The sequence below is a fragment of the Tasmannia lanceolata genome, unplaced genomic scaffold (genome assembly GCF_043159265.1).
Source record: "Tasmannia lanceolata isolate RefF3 unplaced genomic scaffold, GAP_Taslan_0.1 ptg000013l, whole genome shotgun sequence".
In the NCBI taxonomy this organism is placed as follows: Eukaryota; Viridiplantae; Streptophyta; class Magnoliopsida; order Canellales; family Winteraceae; genus Tasmannia; species Tasmannia lanceolata.
Window position 1 is genome coordinate 7,849,807 of NW_027518690.1, and position 14,718 is coordinate 7,864,524.

A 14,718-nucleotide genomic window follows, 5' to 3' on the forward strand; every position below is an offset into this window, starting at 1 on the left:
GTTTGGGCGGCATTACTAACCTGGAGAGATGGAGAGTCCTTGCACTCGTACTCAGAGGCAAGTTCGGCTTCCATTTTGGCTAGGTGCCACGTGTTATTCGTTTGTTTATGGTGAGTGCGGATTTTACTCCTAATATATTGCCCCCAACTTCCTTGAGCTGTGTTCGGGTCGAGGAAGCAGTCTTAGGCCTCTCAGATCTTATCTTTGCCCGAGCGTCGAATTGTCGGCCTTCAGCGGAATTGCTTCCATTCCACTCTGTTCGATCGTTAAGAAGCTCAGTAGAGATTTTGGCGAACTATGGCTCGGATGTTCCTAGTTCGCGCTTGGCGTATCTGAGCTTTATGGAGATATATCCTGTTCTACTGCTGATGGCTCGGCGAGGTTCTAGACTTTGTGAATTTTCAAAACTTCTTTTCGTGGGAAGGTGAATGGTCACAACTCTTTGGTAGTCGTAGATGGAAAGTTACACCAACATTTGCACGAGAGAACAGCCAGATAGGCTATTTCTTATCAGATTTTGTCTTATTCATATAATTCCTCTGTTGTGGCTGTTCTCTCTTGCAAAAGTTCACGAAAGCCATTTCGGCAAAATTGCCCAGCAAATTCCTTAAAAAAATAGCATTCCTCACCTTATTACACACTTATTAAATGGATGTTGATAGCTACTTTGGGAAGAGAAACGATATTTCTACCCATTTATCAACATCTCCACCTCCTTCTGTAAATCTCTACTTAAAAATGGCTCAAGTCTCACCATCTTTTGTTTGTTATTTTTTCATAAAAGCACCTTTTTTCCGTAATAAAATTTGTTTTACACCCATTTTAAGGTTTTTAGATGGTCAAAAGGAAAGAGTAAATGGGTGGAAATATAATTTATCTTCTGAGAAGCTTACTAGACATTTTAGGAAGGAAAATTAAGATATGACTCGAAAGGAGGTGGTGTTTTTATAAATACAAAGGCAACTGAAGGTACCAAATTTCATTTACCTTATTTTTTCCCCTAAAAAGACAAAAAGAACATGAATTAATAATTAGTATTTATTTATGTTTAAATCTTTTCCGCGGAGTTGCAACCATTTAAGCCGCCAATCTTAATTTGATTTAAATATAATCTGCACAAGAGAATGATCTTCACACCCTTCTATTACAATAAAAGCTACAACCCTCCAAAATAAATAAATAAATAAATGTTAAGAAATAAAAATAATACTTCAAAATAAAAGATAATATCATTATCTACAGTCAAAAGCAAGAGATCCTTTTCCTCTTCCATGCCATTCAAAGGAGCATGTGCACAAGAGAGGGGGCCCACCATAAATAGATTAAAAAATCCAACCATTTCTGACCCCTTTCACTGAGGTCATTTGCCATGTCCCCATTGATTTCCATCACTTGGAAGGAAGTTTCTTCTCTCTTTCTCAAGAAACAAAATAAAGGAAAAAAGGGTTACAATTCAAGAATAATGTTTACCTGAGAAAATGGTGATAGAAAAAATAAAAAATAAAAAATAAAAATAGAGGTACCATACAATATATTGCATATATACGAGGGCACTGCTTCGGATCATCCTAACAATGTGGGCCCCTTATGTTTTGTGAGAGCCACCTCATATAAGCTATATGAGGGCACCCTCAGGAACTCTATTCTCTCTCTCTCTCTCTCTCTCTCTCTATATATATATATATATATATATATATATATATATATATATATATATATATATATATATATATATTAAAACCATCACCTGATCAATCGATGGGCCCCCCGCCACTAGGTCGACCCAATGAAATTCGTGGCGGGCCCACCATACGATCACTCTAATATCAAGGCATAAACCTAATTATTTTGTTATAAAATGTGATCTTGAATCATTCCTATCACTTAAAAAAAAATTCATTTTTTCGTATTCTTTGTAAATACTCACGCTCTTTAAAATGCTACATTTATTAAAAAAACCTTCAAAATAAGATATAGAAAAGTGTGTAAGAACAAAAGTAGAGGAATAATCCAGAGTACAGCATATATACGGGGACGCGGTATATATACCAAATCATTGGCCCCACCACTAGGTAGACCCATTGAAATATTTGGGGGCCCCACCTTCAAATCAGTCCTTGATCCAAACATAGCCTGATCATTTTTCTATACAATGGTGATGCTCTAGTGCATATGCACTGGATCATTCCTTTTCATAAAATACTGTTTTCATTTTCCTTTTTTCCCTCATTCACCATAAATACCCAGGCCTTTTAAAATGGATATATTTATTAAAAACCTTATGACTAGGCTTCCCATGAGGATCTTCAAAGATCCATTAAATCTAAATTCATCCCACCTAGCAAAATGGACAAAATGAGGAAGAAATTGGGTGAAGAATCACTAGAGAGGTGTCCTTTGTCCACCTACCCAAATCCACCAAAAAGCCCAACAAAAGTTCAGCCAATCAACCCCATGTTCATATTTTTCTCTTTCCCTACCTTCCTTTTTGATGTCACCACCCCTCCCTTACCAACTTTAATTTAGTGCACCACCAACCCCACATCATTATTGGGGCCTTGTGGGTGGTTTCATTCCTTCAATAGGTATTGGAAATTTGTGACATTGAGACTTGAGAGGCTTGAATGGATGCAATGTACAAGAAATCTCTTATTTCATGACAAAAGGGTTATCTTCTTCATATTCAAACCTATATGGGGATGTTGGGATCTTTGTAGCATGCCTCACATGGGCCATGGACTTGGTCTCTTGACCAAAATTTTCTTTATTCTCAAGGGAGAATAAAATGGCTTTTAGTGAGGCATGATCCTTGAAGCATGAACAATACAATCTTATCATTCATTCATGCATGCCCTTAGGAAGCAACCTCATACCATACTTTACAGACCATCTAATCAATTCATAGTCACAACCTTGTCTTGTCGATATATTAGGATATATACTATATATCTAACAAAAATTTCGCCCAAGTTGCTTCTCTTTTACATTAACTGAGTTATATTTCTGAGTCCCCATTTTTTCCTACTAACTCAATTAAAACTCCTTTGGGTCGTTCAAGTTGGATCTCTTTTTAGGTTGGCCTGGGTTCTGGACCGAGTCCGAGTTCCAGTTTCCAGAGTTTTGTAACATTGTTATCTAGCGACATCGCTTTAATCTGATAAGAAGATAATTTTATTTTCTTGTTTGTCATGTCTCCAAAATATCATGATATAAAATTGTTTTAAGCCGTTTTGCCACAATTTACTGCCAATTTCAGGTAAATTTTCATTTACCACTAATTCTAGTAAAATTTTCAATATTAACAAGCAATGTGCTACTTATAAATTACCAAAATAAGATCATACAGTATTAGTATTTTACATGCAGGATAAATTTACAAACCGCGTCTTATGGTAGTTTGTGCTATTTGATATATATATATATAGTTTGATAAGTCGCTTATTTATGTTAATTTGTCCTATTCGATATAGGTTTTTTTTTTTTTTGGTAGGTAAGCTAGGATTGAACCTCCACCTCGGGGTTGAAGAACATAGCCTTGACCATTGAGCTAGAGGCTTGATCCAAAAAACGGAGGGGCGCAACACAAGGATTTCCCAAGAGGCCATCCATCCTAGCTAGTACTAACTTCAGGTTCTGATGGGATCCAATGCATTTGTGCCGGTATGATTGCACCTATATTCGATATAGTTATATAAATTTAGGTGGAAAACAGTGAACATGGGGCGGAAGTTCACAATTTTAAAAGCTGCAGTAACAGCCTCCTTTGAAAATAGCCTTGTAAAACTTACTCATTTGATATATTGTACTGTCCTTTCCAACAATTTATTTGAAGGGATTTGTTAGCCAATTTCGCAGAAAACCATTTCGTGGCTGGTTTTTACATGTGAGAACAACCACATAGGTTGACTTTTTGTCAGATCTTGTCTTATTCATTTAATTCATCTGAGGTGGCTGTTCTCACATGCAAAATCCAGCCGCAAAATGGCTTTCCACGAAATTTGTTAGCAAATCCCTTAATTGGAATTAATAATCAAGATATGGGAACTGATATAGGCACCCCTTTTTTCCATTTGCCAGTCATGTATGTCTTTTTTTCCATTTACCATTTGAGCCAGCTAGAGGCTCAACCCCTCGATCAGTCATGTATGTCTGTCCCGTTATCAATGTGTTATGCTTTTTTGGGGTTTTTGCAAAAGAAGCCTCCTACTTTACCTAATTTGAAAAAAGTATTCTAGTTTGTGCGTTTGAGTGAATTTGCAAATTCAGTCTTGCCATGTGTTAGTGACCAAATTACCCAACGTATACTCAAAGTCTTTCTTTTCTCGATCTGTCATTAGTTTTCAGTTCGTGGAAAATTTACAACACCACAAGCATAGTATGGATGGGCCCATCATTTTACAATAGATGTATTGATAGAGTAAGGCCTATCATTTTACTCATTTGCATAGCATGGGTGGGGCCCACCATTTTAAACATCAGGTTTTGATATGATAGGGCCCACCATCTCTACCAAAACCCATGCATATGATGAGGCCCACCAATTTACACCCATGAGTGGGCACACCATCTCCACCCAAATCCATGCATAGGATAGCTTCCACTATTTACACCATGTTGGTACATTATCTTGGTGAGGAACGGACATCCAATGTGTAAGATAAAGGAATACAAAAATCAACAATCTAACTTTGGGCAGTGATAAATCGACCCCCAAATATCTTAAATCGACCCCCTATGTGTCTTTCACTCTACCCTTTAACTTTTCTTGTTACAATTCTAAATTAGGCATAACGGGTTCCGATCAAGGTGTTCGAATGGCATTTGGCTGGACTTGTGGTTGCCGTCTGGATCAAGCACACAAACGAGGATTTTAATTCCCTACATCTATATGACATGATTCATTTCAATCTACAGTATTATCTATGGCCCATCCATGGTTGGGCCCACCTAATGAATTATCTACTTCCCCTACACATGCGTGGCATGTAAAATTTCAAAATATGGATTCCAAGACAATTCAAACCTCGCCTTTGCCATGAGAAAAGTACATATTATAGTCGGGTAATATTTTTGGATTGTTAATCTGAGTTGACTCGGTGCAGCTTGATCAATTACTCAGTTGACGTGGTCATAATTCGTGATTCAATAGAGTTTTTTGAATGACTTTGTAAGTACAAATATGTTCGGAATGAATGCGGCCAAGCTAAAAGGGAGTTAACTCAGGCGAATCCAAGAGAATTTTAAGGTAAATCTAGTGGCACATGCAAGGATCCAATATATCTAAAAAAATCGCACCCATTAAATGATCCTAACCGTCCGATCAATGAACTCTCGCACTCTGACGTTGAATGCATGTGAAGAAGCATCGAGTACTTGTACAACAATTCTATGTTTAAAAATGGAACCCTAGCTTATAAAAACAACTAACAATCCTATGCATGTTTCCTAACATAGAAAATATTATCAGCCATGGTAGAAAAAAAAATCAAACACCAACCTAACTTTCCAAAAATACCTAACAATGATGAGTAGCTAAGATCCGATTTTGGAATAAAAAATCAAAATAGAAGGTGGATTAGGGCATGGAATTAATAGGGTCGACCTGATTATATTATATGGTTTTGAATTAATATTTTGTGAGTGAAAGTGCCACATCATTTTGCAAAAAAAAAAAAAAACAATATATAGATTATCTTCACGTGGGAAAAGGTTTATATGAACCACGTCGTGCTCATGCCCAATTGTAAAATCACCGGCACGTCAGAACTTCACGTGGAATTCCCATGCAATCTATGACAACCCTTGGTTTTCTTCAATGACATGGAAAGAATTCCAAACACACCAAAGTCAAATTTGCCAACACCCAATAATACGACAAAAATTCATTTATCTCAACCTCCCTCAATTTAAGAGATTTGAGAGAGACAGAGAGAGAGAGAGAGAGAGAGAGGTTGAAAAATATAAAGAAAAAGAAAACAAAAGGGCAGTGATATTTTCCCCCTTCTTATGGATATTCTTCTCTCTCCCCCCTCCCCTCCCCTCCCCTCCCCTCCCCCCAACAGTTTTCGTTAACTTTTATGATGGGGTGGAGAAGCAACCGTTAACTCCAAAAGCATAAAAGACATGGTATTTAGTCTTGGGCAATGATATTTTCACTCCCCCTACAGTACGCATTCGCTCCCCTTTTAACGTGATTCGACGTCAAAAAGCGTTAATGAAGGTAGTGAATGCATACTGTAGGGGGAGTGAAAATATCATCGCCCTTTTAGTCTTTCATAGAACTCTGAGGGGTGACAGATAATTTTCGAGTTGAATAGAGGGCGACATAAAATTTTCAAAATGAATAGTAAGAACCCCCAGTGATTTAATTTCCCAACCAATATCAAATAATAATGTTAAGAATTAATTTATACCTACAACAACATTTTCAAATGAATAGTAAGATATTTTTACTTGGATGAATATCTACAATATAATATATATATATATATATATATATATATATATATATATATATATATATATATAGAGAGAGAGAGAGAGAGAGAGAGAGAGAGAGAGAGAGATGATGCGAATTTATTTATCCATTCAGCAGTAAATTAATTTATAACAACCTTAATCACAGACAGATTTTAGAGATGGCCACAAGAGATTGACACTCAGAAAAACCCAAATCAGACTCTTTACAAAACCTCCCAAATCAGCATAACTACACAATGTAGCTAAATTTTAACAGTGTTTAAAAACGCGGATGTGATGCGGAACACGGTCAAGAAAAATCCTTGTCGACTCGGCGCGGACGTGACCAAGAACGCGGTTGACAATGTTGACACGGTCATAACTCGGGAGAGTCGACGGAGTTTATTAACTCTATAGGGCAAAACGTGGAATGTGGATGTGGTGCAACGCAGAACGCGACCATGGCAAAAAGGAGTCAACTCAAGGAGTTTTTAAACACTATTTTTAACTAAACCAATTCAACTAAGCAGTTGAGTAGGACTAAAAATCTGTGAAGCTTGGTATCCTTTCCCAACATACGAGTAACTCGCATTCGAATTCCCCATCACAAATCCAATCCCCGTATTCCTATTTGCTGCCGCTCTTTCAAGGGATTGTACCTGATTCTTCAAGAACTTCACATAGTGAATTGCTTCATCCAACATAGACGCCGTATCCATCTTCGTCCCACCGGGTACAAGTCTCTGCAAAATTCTTATCCTCTCACTTATTTTTTCTCTCCGGTGCCTCGCGGCAACACTTTGTGGATCCTTGGAGATCTTCACATTCCGCCTTTTGGGCGGCTTTACCGATTCCGGGTCAATGTGTATAGGCTGCATTGCCGCAATTCGAAAGATCATCTCCCTCATCGTGGCCACCGAATTCCGTTTTTGGCCTGAGGTTAAAGGTGCAATTGCACCCGATAATTCGAGGGTGTTAGTAAATTTTCCGGTCATGGCATCGGAGAAGAGAGACGGAATTACAGGCTGTTGAGTTCCAGTGCCCATGAATGATAAGGAGGAAGGATTATTGATCAATGTAGGGGAAGTTACTTGTAGGGACTCAAAGGTATTGGGTTGGTTTGCACAAGAGAAGTCTATGGGCGGAAATTCAGAAATTTCGGAGGAGTTGTAGAATTCAGGGAGCTTGCCCATTTGCAACATCATCATCATATCCATCTGATTTTCTCTTACAGACTTTATTAGGTCACAATCCATGGATCTCACTTTCTTTTGAGAAAAACCAACAAAAATTTTTTTTAAAAAAAGGAAAAGGGAGAAGAAGAAAGAGAGAAGAATAGAGTGGGAGGTGTAAAGCTGAGGAAACTGAGAAAGTGAAGGACAGAGGGATGGGGAAGGTGAAGGGAAGATGAGTGGACTTGGAGTTTAATCAGAAATTGCAGCTAAGAAAAGGGTAGCAGTAAAGGAGAAAATAAGAATAGAAAAGGGTAGCTGTGTGTTATCAGGAACCGACTATCCAACCAGTAGCAAGTCTCCCTATATATATATATATATATATATATTACAAGGTGGTGATCCTTTTTTGTTTGCTCCACTTTTTTAGTAACATAAAGTCATTTGCCTTTCTTTTCTTACTCTTTTTTTTTTATCATTTCACTTACTTGGGTCCAGATAAAAAAAGCTCTGTTTCACCAAGAGAAACTTCAAAATAACAGATTTTATATGATGTGTGGCCGTATAAACCCGTATTTTTCAAAAAGTTAAAGTTCGGTACGGCCCACTCCATACGATGATCCAAACCGTCAATTTATTATGACACAACATAAATAGATTGTGGCCCCAAAAATCATTTCCTTATGAGTATCCTAACCCTCCGACCTAAAGAGGGACTACACCTTATGGAAACTTCTTCAGATCAGAGGGTTAATTAGGATCATCCTATGTAAATGATTTTTAAGGAATGACTTATTAGGATCATCATATGGAAATGATTTTTAAGGAACTACTTATTTACATTGTGTCGCAACAAATGGACGGTTTGGATCATCCAATGGAGAGGGCTGTATCGTACATTTTAAAAAATACGGATTTATACGGCCTCACATCATATAAAATCTCTAAAAATAAATAGGGGTGACAATATCAAAAGAAGGGATAAAATTATTAGTTTATTTCCTCTTTTTAATCTTTAGAACCCCACACTCACATGACAAGAGTCAGAAGATGAACGACCCTTAGGAGTTAGGTCAGTAGTCTTTAGTGAAACCCATTAAATAGGATGAGTCTGAGGTCGGAATCCCGGTAAAGTCGTCGGAAAATTCTCCGGTTATCCTGCTGCAACTGCTGTTTATGCCGGTGGAACGCTTTTCTAGAAAGATCAGGGAGCTGATGCAACTGCTCCCTACAACTTGTAACCCAAAGTTTTAACTTCTTTTTCTTTGTTGGGATCAAATGGGCTTCTATTATTCATTACAACTTATGAGATAATTTATTATTATTTATCTCCAAAGCCCAAGTTTAATTATGTTAATTCTTAATTAAGAAAAACAAGATTGAATCCTGAGACTAATAAAAAAAATTGACAATAAAACACAATAGACAAAAAAGGGGGGAAATAATATATTCGGCCTTTCTTTTTTACTTTGGACAAATCAAGCAATCCTACCCTTCCGATCTATTGATAATAGGCCTTAGAAGAATCCAGTGGTTAAGATCGAACACTCAGGGTCATCTTTTTGTTAAAGTATAAAAGATTAAATACTACCTTTCTCCAACAGCTTGAGCTATTGGAGAAGTTGGTAAGTTAATATGGTATCAGAGCAAATGCCTGGGTTCAAACCTCCTTGATAGCAAAATCTACATGCAATGGCTAAACCCAAAAGTGGGGCCACATGTGCCATGTGTAGGCCAACCCTAGAGCCCTAGAAAGTGGGGCCACACGTGAGGGGGAGTGTTAAAGTATAAAAGATTAAATACTACCTTTCTCCAACAGCTTGAGCTATTGGAGAAGTTGGTAAGTTAATACTTTTATGGGCCAATTGGATGGCCCATAAAAGATATTTTAAAAAAAAAATTGCATGGCCTATTTTCCATCCCATTTTCTGCTAAAGTTCTATTTTCTCTCACTCATTTTCTAAATTCTCATTTTCATCCAAGGGCGATTTTTCGGAAGAAAGTCAAATATCTCTAATGACCTTCTAGCCACTCCTTCATGGGCAAGACGATTTGCCTCTCCATTTGCCGACCACCTAACGTGATTAAACCGAACCATGTGGCCTTGTGCTCGGTTTATATTCTCATCAATAAGCTCTAAAAATCTCCAAGGGTGAGGAGCTCAGCCTTCCAACCATCTAATGACAAATTGAGAGTGTCACCCTTGCACTATGAGATTGTCCATCTCTCTATCTGACACCATTTTGGTCCCTTGGTGAATTGTTCTCACTTCCGCTTCATTCGAATCCTTGAAGCCAATTGGACCTAAGAAGGCCCACTTTGCAATGTTGTTCTCATCCCTTAGAAAACTTCCTATTCCCGAGGGCCCCGAATTCCCCAAGCTTGAGCCATCAAAATTTAATTTTTGCCAACCTTGGTCAGGAGGAGACCACCCAGGAGCTAGAGTCTCCTCTTGATCCTTGCTATTACAAATCTCCTTCCGTCACCTTCTCATATCTAATGCCTAGTACAAGGAAAATGTAGGAAGAACTTTAGCCCAAAAAACGACTAAAGAGATTATCCTGGAGAAGGAAAATGAGGCACTTTTAATCGCATTCTTATAAGTGAAAGCATTTCTCTCTTTCCGAAGTACCCAAATGGATGCTAGCAAAGTCAGATAACATAAGGTCTTACCCTTATAGGGTCACGGAACAAAAGACCAACAATGAAGGAGATATGATGTGTGAGCTGGGAATACTCAGGAAATTCGGAATAGGCCCACAAGTTTACACCAAAATCAACGAGCGTAACTGCAATGGATAAGCATGTGGTCCATTGTCTCACCCGATCCCACACAAAGGGTACTATGTCGACAATTCTAGCGTCTATCAGTGACGGAGGTAATCTATGGTCTGAAGCCTGCTTTAAAATTGTAAGATCCCACATCAGAAAGATAGAAAGTTATTGGGCTATATATGTGGATTCTCCCTCTCCTCGTGTAGACACGTTTTTAGCATCTCCAAGGGGCGGGTACTTGCGGAGTGGGTTGGGCACAGTTAGTGCTGTTTGAAAACAAAATTAGGGCAGTTGGAAGACCCAGAACCAGAAAATATTTACACAGTGGGGTCAAGGCGTGACATAATGGTATCAAAGAAAGGGAGAGAAAGTTCCTGGTCTATATATGTAGATTCTACCTCTCCTTGTGTAGACACGTTTTCTACATCTCTAGGGGAGGGTCCCTACAGAGTGGGTCGGACAGATTAGTGCTGCTGGAAAACATAACTGGGGCAGGTGGAAGACCCTGATCATGACAATATTTACACTGTGGAGTAGGGCGTGACAGATTGTGAGATCCCACATCGAAAAATTTGCTGGCCTATATATGCGGACTCTCTCCTGATACTGTTCGGATCGACGAACACAATCATTAGGGTTGTGGAGGGATAACAAGAAGTGAAATTCTTGCAAAATGGTATCAAAGCTCAAAAAGGGCTACAACTTTCTAGTTTACCATTTTCTATGATTCTGCCATTTAATAGTCCAAAAATGTGATTGAAAATTAGTTAGTAGTTTGTAGCGGTAATGCACCTGCATCGCTCTCCTCAACTGTGTGGATGCATTTTCAGCATCTCCAAGGGGATGGCCCCACAAAGTGCGCGGGGCACGGTTAGTGCTATTGGAAAAGAAATCCAGGGAGCGTAGAAGATTCAGAACCGAACAATATTTACACAGTGGGGTCGGGGTGTGACATTAAGGTAAGTGTCTGTCCATTTTTTCCTCCATTTTTGGATGGGTTAAGATGATCCTATAGATTTGATTTTTCGTACACGCCCTATCTATGGAAGGGCCTTCCAAATGAATGCTTTGGATCACCCAAAAAATGTGGGCCAACATGATGTTTTTTTGCACTCGATCGCATATAAGCTATCTGCGCTCGAGCGCAGAAAGAGTTTTCCCTATAATCTTTGCGTCCGGATTTGCTTATGTATGCTAATACAGAAATCATGAGTTGGAATTCCTTTCACTTCGTTTGCGGTCAATTTAAGAAAGGATTGACAAGGTGACCGGAATAATTTATAGATGCCACCGTAGAATCATTCACATAGTGCGTACATCATACATACAATTATGAGGAACTACTCATCGTATATCATATACAGTGGACCACAACGTATTAGAAAAATGACCACAACATGAGAGAGAGAGAGAGAGATCTAAGTCTAAAGCATTGTGTGTTATAGATATGCTTTTAGGTTATATAAACATGTGCTTTAGTGGGTGTTTTTTATCCTTTGTTTTTTTTCTGCTACATTTGTGTAGGACTGTGTTTTGATTCATCCACGATACAATTGTATTTTGCAGGAGGGAAATGATCCATTTGTTGAAGTGCTGCCTCTTTCCTGCAACACCAATCCAAAACAGAAATCCTTCCGGGTTTCAGAGTAGGATACAGAAACCTCTCCTTTTTCTACATTAATTTATTATTAAGTCATGAATAAAGGGACATGTTCTCTGCAAGATGAGAAGCGATTTGATAAAAGGAATCCAAAATAGGTAGATCTTGTTGTTGGGCTTTTACTTTGCATTATCACGGGGGCACATCTTATCTTCTCTCCCCCACAAAAAAATAAAATAAAATAAATTCCCACTAGCTACAACCCACCACCCCTCCCCTTCTTACATTGGGAATTGTAGAGTCAGAAAAAGCAAATAAAATAATTGGATAGATAAATCGATTTTTCATTAAATAACTCATTTATTACCAATAATATAAAAGCTGGTCCCCCACCTTCAATTAATCTCCTCTAATTTTACTTGAATTATTTCACATTTCCTACTGTAATTTTTTGTTGGAGAACTCTTCTACTTTGCTTTATTTGCGTAAAGAGCCTTCTAGTTTGACAATTTGCAAATAGAGACGTCACATTTAAGGGAATTTTGCAAATCGGGTCATGCCATAAATCTTGTGACCAAAATACCCATGGTAGATATATCCATATATATGTGAAAAGATGAAAATTACCTTGTAAAAAGATCAAAATACCGTGAGGCTCCCGTAAAAGCATGAGATGTAAAATAGTGGGCTCCACTTTATGGATAGGCTCTTGTGGATAACGTGGGACCTACCTATCAAAACATGGGGTAAGCCCAACTCAATGCAATGACTTGAGTTGAATTGGTGGGACCCGCCCTAATCAAAACATCAGGTGTAAAATGGTGGGCCTCTGCCTATTCATGGTTTGAGTTGAGTTGAGTTGAGTTGAGTTTGTAGGACTCTTTATTTTGGTCTTTTAATTAGGTATTTTTTGTTTTTGGTCCCTTTACAATTAAAAAAATATCTACCATGGGTATTTTGGTCACAAAAATTATGGCATGACCGGAATTGCAAAATGTGATGACTCTATTTACAAATTGTCAAACTAGAAGACTCATTTTGCAAATAAGTAGAAGACTTCTTTTGCATAAACCCTTTTTTTAATATAAAATACCCATCTCTCTCCCTCTCTCTCTCTAGCTGGAATCAAATACTCTCTTTCTATTATGGTCTTTGGAATGAAAGGCACTTTTGTGACTCTTTTATCTCTTCATGATTTTTATCACTCCTCAAAGGTATCGTTTTCTTCTTACCCAAAGCCAGAAACCAACTATCATCAGTAAAAAAGTGCATCATTGGGCTGCTGCCTTCCATCCTTCGTGTTTTCTTATAAAAAAAGTACCGTTTCTGTTTTTGCTTTCTTCCTTTATCCTCCTTTTGATGCTTTGCTTTGTTCTTTCTCTCCATCTCTTGGATCATGAGAAAAGAAAGCTATTAAAATAGCTTATCTCTAACGCTGGTGGAGAATGCTTGATGTTTAAGCCGAGGCAATTGACTTTTATTTCCTCCCCTATGCTGTGACATTTACAGCCTTGCATGCATTCGGATGAGATTTTAGTTTTCACTAGAATACAGTTTGCTCCAAATATGTCTCAAGAATGGTGTACTAACATAAACTTAAATGAATAACATTAACCAAATTCATCAGCCCATTGGCATGAAATAACCTACGTGTGAGAGATAGGACATTGTCACTTAATCATTCCAATAAGCAAACAATGAATATATGAAAATTTTATACAGAAAAGGAAATGGGTATCTTGTCTTTCAAAAAATTAAGAGAGGAAATTGATTGCTGTGTTTCTTTTCTTGTTTCCCACTCTACGTTTGTTTCTCTTATGCTAGTTACCTAGCGTAAGTAGGATTGTTATGGAGCATGCTACCTAGTTGCACTAGGAGAGAAAAAAGAGAATCTAGTAGTGATGCAGGCGAAAACTACCAAGAAACGTATGGCATGAAAAAGTTCCTTATTCTTCTAATTCTATTTTCTTCATCTTTTTTTGTAGTCCACATTTTAGATGTCAATTAGTGTTTGTTAGGCTTTATTTTGGTATCATTAGAAAGGTTTTTTGATTACCAATCTAAAGAGGCCAAGATTTATGGACGTGATGCACTTCTATTACGGAATTTCTATTTTAGGCTTATTTTTGTCAAGTTTTTTACTTCTTTGAAGTTGATTTAGACAAGTTTTTAGGGTTTCTTTATATTATAAATAGATGTTATCAAAGCATTGTAATAGACTTCTTGGAATTATTGAATGAAATTGGCCTTTAGGCTTTTGAGTTTTTTGAGAACTTTTGACTATTTTCAAGTTTTGCTCTGAGAAACTTGAATTAAACAGGATCATAGTAAATCTCATCCCCTTTGACGGTGATCGACGTATTCTATTCCTTACGACGGTGATCGAAGGGCCCATTTTATTGTTATTTTATCTATGTTGCCTTTTCTTCTGGTCAATAAGGAACCTCTTAGTTATTGGACTGCATCAGTTGGTATCAGAGCAATGGTTATCTCTGACACATGTACGACTAAACATTGTCTAGTGTTCTTTCGACTACTCGAATTTATCTTGGTAAAAAAATAACCCCTACCAATATAAACCCTACCAAATTTTCAAGTAGAAATATTTCACCGGAAATGAGAATTTGTGAAATGTTAGGAAATTGTGAGTCCTAAAGACTTCACTTTCTCATTCTCAGAGTAAGAGGATTGGTCGTTGTGGAGGCACGAACC

At 37.7% G+C, this 14,718-nt stretch overlaps 1 pseudogene; it reads right to left on the reverse strand.

Moving 5' to 3' along the window:
* Positions 1-6,977: 6,977 nt before the first annotated feature.
* On the reverse strand, positions 6,978-7,715 carry LOC143889266 (transcription factor HEC1 pseudogene; annotated as a pseudogene).
* Positions 7,716-14,718: the final 7,003 nt, after the last annotated feature.